The following is a 5,934-nucleotide window of genomic DNA, read 5'->3' on the forward strand; positions in this document are numbered from 1 at the left end:
GGATGATCAGCTGTGATGTGACGTGACTCCGGATGATCAGATGTGATGTGACGTGACTCTGGATGATCAGCTGTGATGTGACGTGACTCTGGATGATCAGCTGTGATCTGACGTGACTCTGGATGATCAGCGGAGACGTGACGTGACTCTGGACGAACAGCTGAGACGTGACGTGACTCTGAATGAACAGCTGAGATGTGACGAGACTCTGGAAGATCAGCTGTAACGTGACAAGACTCTGGACAAACAGCTGAGACGTGACGAGGCTCTGGGAGATCAGCTGTGACTTGACTTATGAAGATCAGCTGTGACTTGACTTGACTCAGGAAGATCAGCTGTGACTTGACTTGACTCAGGAAGATTAGCTGTTAGTTGACTTGACTCAGGAAGATCAATTGTGACTTGACTTGACTCATGAAGATCAGCTATTACTTGACTTGACTCATGAAGATCAGCTGTTACTTGATTTGACTCAGGAATGGCAGTTGTGACATGACGGGGTGTTGTTGACGCCACCATTTTGCGAACAGGCCCCGCTGTCGCCGCCACTATGTGAGCGCGTTCCGGTGCGGCCGCCATTTCAGACACAGACGCGGTGTCGCATTCCTCCTCTGCGACACACAGTGAATGAAGAGCCAACACACAACAAAGCATAGTCCATAAACTGACAACAATATTCTTGCTGTATCCATACCTGGCCAATGTTCATCCGAGAAGCTGCTGGATCCTTGTTTGGCTGAGTATTCTGTTATGGAGCGAATGAGACGAGAGGCGTGCGGATCCATATGCAAGGCTTTATTTAGACAGAGACGTGGTCATAAAACAGGCATGGGTCAGTCAATGGTAAACAGGTATATTGAGGGCAAGACAAAGGAGTAATCCAAAACGGGCGTGGTCGATCAGCGGCTAACAATATCCAGAGGGCTTGACGAGAGGGGTAATCCGACAACATGAGCAATAGTCCAGGCAAGGTGCAAACATAGTCCGAATGGCAAGACGATAGGATAATCCAAAATACACAAGCAAGAATCTGAACACGGGAAAACAGGCAAGGCAAGACTATGACTAGGAACTAGGAACTAGAAATGGCTCCATAGAGTAGCTATCGCTATGAGAGTGATAAACGCTATACAATACTCAGCGTTGAAAGCGAGAAAGTCCATGGCTTATGTAGGGTGTGTGATTGGTTACAGCTGTGTGCAATCAGTGCAATGGATGATGGGAAATGTAGTCCGTGGTGACGTGTAACAGTCTGTGTAGTGAGAGAGTCAATATGATGGATGAATGACCTCTGGTGGCGATCGGACGGAAGTCCATGGACAGGATTCGTGACAATACTAAAGCATGTTATCACTTTAAAATACTACAGTATGCTTTCGTAAGTTATATTATATCGAAAGATCAATGATAATTTGATTCCACGTGATGACCACATTATATCTTAATAAAAATTTAACCAGATCTTAAAATATCCAAGATAGGCCCAAAATAATTTTATAGTAATAACTATGTTGTGGTTTAGCATGTTAATGGAAATCAAAGACAAAAGCATATGTAGAACTGAAAATTATTTAAGTTCTGTTTTACATAGATAAAATGTGAACAGGAGAAATATCATATAGACAAAGGTTTTTACAACCTTAAACCTTGAACCATTCTCACTGTAAACATTTCTAGCTGGGTTCACTCAACTTGAGGATAACCATAATAGCATCTTGGTACTCTGGGTATCTATCCTTGTTTTCTGTCATTTAGAAGACACTTTAATCTAACGTGATTTGCAGTGCAACCATAAGAGCTAGGCTGCATCTTGCCCTTTATTTGTTAGACTACATCCTTTTTAATTTTCAATTATTTTAATTACTTTTTTTTTTTTGCTCAGCACCTCTCACCATGTCATTTTCGCCAAACCAAAGTAAGTACAGCAGCAGCACAAGTGTATGGCCCTAAAAGGGGCTCATATAAGTTTTTTTGTTTTTTAAATAAAAGGTTTCAATGTGCTTTACTGGTTTATTGTGTGTGTGTGTGTGTGTGTGTGTGTGTGTATTTCCCCACAGAACTGGACCATTTCTCAGTACAAATCGCTCATCGTGTTCCAGTGAAGGTATATTTGCAAGATAAGACCAAAAATATCAGAAGAACTGCTAAAGTTGTCTTGTCAAACATAGGGTTATTTATTACCACTACATTGTTATCAAATTTTCCTTTATCTGTCTATTCTGCATGCAATGATCATTATATAGACCTAACTTCATTTTTGTGATAGATTCACATGCATTTTGTAAAGATCATGTAACTTAAATAACTTAAATAATTTCTAGTATTTATTTATTTTATATTTCTAAATACCAAACATTTTTAAGGTCTTGCTCTTCAAGCACAAAAGAGGGAGGTGTACAAGGTTGGTTTAGAAAACAATCCTTTACTTTGTGCTCCTAAATCTTTTTTTTAATAGTTGGTGGGCTAAAATGAGAGACTTCTTTCATACTTAATTTACTTTCAAATACTGTGAATTGTTGAATGCATGGTTCACAATCTTTCTTGTCCGCTTGGATTTTCTTCGCTCTCAAATCGTTTGGTCTGGTTTCAACTTTCACAGGCTTGGTGTGTGAGCAAGCACATCGATTGAAGCCTAAATCCTTGTTGGAAATTGAGTGCGAAGAGTGGAGTGCTCTCAGTGGAGAATGTTCTGGGTGGAGATCAGGTGGAAGGACAGGGTCAAAGTAATCTGACCATCTCATCCAGCAGCCGCACACATCTGAATGATCTGCTGTCCAGAGTGACCTACACCAGCATCATCTACCACATCAGGACATCAGACTTGGGTATGTACAGGAGAGACACTTAATAGGCTCCAAAATGTTTTTGCAGTGATTCCATAGAAGAACCATTTTGGGTTCCCCAACAGTTCTAAAAAGAACCATATTTTTCTTGGTATGAAGAATATTTTATAATCTAAAGAAATGTTTTCTAGTAGAAATGTTTTTCTTTTATGCATTGAAAAGGTTCCATGGATGTTAAAAATTCTTCATGGAACCACAGATGCCAGTAAAAGATGTATATTTTTAAAAGTGTACTTAAAGTGTTCAGTACAATTTATTGAGAATGTATTAATCCTTTATTTTTCAAATCAAATGTTCTCTTTAGTTCATTTCACTTATGAGGACTATGAGGTCATGTTTCCCATAATGATTAGGAGGCCATCAGTTCCTGTTCTGTATGACCCAGGAAATGGTAAAATCACAAAAACACTAATTAAAACAGGATGCTTTCATGGCACCAGATATGTTTCTAACACAAATGTCTGCATGTTGAAAATTCAGATGTCAACTCGCAGGTAACCATAATAACCAAGACATTTCTGAGGTATAAAGGAATTAAAACAGGATGCTTTCATGGCACCAGATATGTTTCTAACACAAATGTCTGCATGTTGAAAATGAAATGCACCTAATTTTCTCCATTGCAATTCAGATGTCAACTCGCAGGTAACCATAATAACCAAGACATTTCTGAGGTATAAAGAACTAAACGTCCTCATCAAGAGTATCAGGATGTTTCCTCAGAGATAATTACTGCGGATGATAGCATGAAGCCTGAACCTATAACTGGAAAAAACATCGAGCACTACACCATGCCTCCTGCACAGGTAAACTTTTTATATTCTGGATTTGCATTTTCTAAAAGACCTTGATTCAACTGATCTCATATTTACAGTGGTTTATTGCTATTTTCTGCCCTGCTGTTAGCTGATATGTGACTACTGATTACTATTCAGTTCTCCGCTGCTGATGGTTTGCTTTCTTCAGGGCTGGTTTACAGGGAAGAATCTTGCTGTTTCACAAGTCACCACTAAATATTTCCTGTGGGTGGACGATGACTTTGTATTTTTGAAAGGAACCCGGATTGAGAGCTTTGTAGAGATTATGGAAGTGGTTCCAGAACTGGACATTGTAAGAATTCTGTTTGTAAAGTACAGTACATTAATGAAACTTTTACTGTTTGAGATCCTTGAATCCTTTCCCTTTTTGACTCTGTCTAGCTTGGTGGTGTGGTTTTAGGCGATTAGTATTATTTTAAATTTGAGTATGATGAGGGAGATGAAGAGGAAGGTGACTTTTCATCAGCCACTTCCAAACTTTAAAGACTGCTTTCTAGTAGATGGAGTTGTAAATAATTTTTTGGGTCGGACAGGTACAGTGAGAAGGGCTGGCTTTGACCCGTACCTGAAAAGAGTGGGTCATTCTGGTAAGTACTTACTAAATGTTGTCTATTGTTAAATGCTCTAAATTAGAAAACATTCCACACATACTAAACAATATAGATTATATGTAATTAGTCCCTAGATAAATCTTTTCTCATAAAACCCCTGAGAAATTCATGGACTTCAGATGGCATTATCTCTTAAATCCTTTATTCTGGTCCATTATTTCTTGTCATCCTTGCCTTTCTTCAGAATTCTTCATGGATGGACTTGGCCAACTGTTGGTTGCTTCCTGTAAAGGCCTATCCATTGGCCAACAAAGACATCGGTCTCGAGGCAAATATGCCTATTCAGAACTCAGAAGAATGCTGATGGGAGGAGAAAAGTGTTTCATCATTTCTTTAAGAACTATCTGAAATACATAAAGTTCTGAAGGGTTTTTGTCGTCTTCTCCCATAAGACTTTGTTTTTGACCACCGAGGGAATATTCTGACTACACTGTAAAAAATTATGCAGGAGGGTGTTACAACCTGTCCGAATCAGTTATTTTTTACTTAAGTATATTAGTTATCAAGTAAAATATATATAAATGGGTACATTCTAACTACACTACCTACTTGTTAACAGTAATATCTGAAACATTAAAAAAAGGTTCGAATTTGAGGTTGGTCGGTTTAGCTTTGATATGGAGTAAGTTAACGTTAATTACAGGCACCTGCAAATGCGACTAAAAATCTACATTGATAATTAAAATATTAGCTACCATTAGTGTTATGTACATGGCTGAAATTAGTGAACAGGTTAGCATTGTGACTGTGTGATTGAGGCCTTGTGCACACCTAACGGACCGTCTTTTTCTCTACTTTTTGTTCTGTGCTAGAAGGGATCAAATCATAAAGTAATTTTATTATTGTTATTATTTACGGATTTATATGATAATTAATGTGTCCCTTTCTGTGGGGTTCTTTCGTTTAATGTATGTTAAAAATGGTTTGGGGGTTATTTTACAAATTTGGAGTTATGTTAATATAATTGGGCGTTTGTGCGTGTGCTCGTATGCCTGGGTTGGCGCGATGTGCTTCATTCGTTATAAATATCATCCTTTACAAATATTTTATGTGCACAAAATTGTTCACAACAAGTTCAAGTTGGCGTGTTAGAACGAGCCGTTTTAGGGGGGTGTGGCAGAGTCTTAACTTTGATAAAGAATATCTCTTTGGTTTTGAGACTTTAGTCTTTGCAACTTCAGGGATCTTATCTATGCACAATCAGCTTGTAACACTCCAAAGAGAAAGGAAAACTTGAAATCGCATCATATGACCCCTTTAATATAATTGGGCGTTTGTGCGTGTGCTCGTATGCTTGGGTTGGCGCGATGTGCTTCATTCGTTATAAATATCATCCTTTACAAATATTTATGTGCACAAAACTGCCTGCCTGCAGTAGTACTTTTAAAAACTTCGTATTACACCTAAGTATCAGCCACGAGACTGAATTCAGCTTCTTATTTGCAGCTTCTTATTGACGCTATCCGTTCCACCTTAAAAACGCGATGCTTCAGCGTCTTATTCACGCTCAATGTAGGGACCGTCTGTATTTGCGTCTCTTTTTCAGAAACGAACAATGAACTATTTTAAAATGTAAATAACACTGAGATGAGAGCGAAAACGGACTGTCAACATTAAACATTATACGTTAATTATTAAACGTGCATGTCATCCTTTGAGTGC

At 38.5% G+C, this 5,934-nt stretch overlaps 1 pseudogene; it reads left to right on the forward strand.

The window, feature by feature from the left end:
• Window positions 1-4,637, forward strand: part of LOC107711282 (beta-1,4 N-acetylgalactosaminyltransferase 2-like) — a 38,758-nt pseudogene extending 34,121 nt beyond the window's left edge.
• Window positions 4,638-5,934: the final 1,297 nt, after the last annotated feature.

Source organism: Sinocyclocheilus rhinocerous, unplaced genomic scaffold, assembly GCF_001515625.1.
Source record: "Sinocyclocheilus rhinocerous isolate Xijiao unplaced genomic scaffold, SAMN03320098_v1.1 scaffold268, whole genome shotgun sequence".
NCBI classification, from domain to species: Eukaryota; Metazoa; Chordata; class Actinopteri; order Cypriniformes; family Cyprinidae; genus Sinocyclocheilus; species Sinocyclocheilus rhinocerous.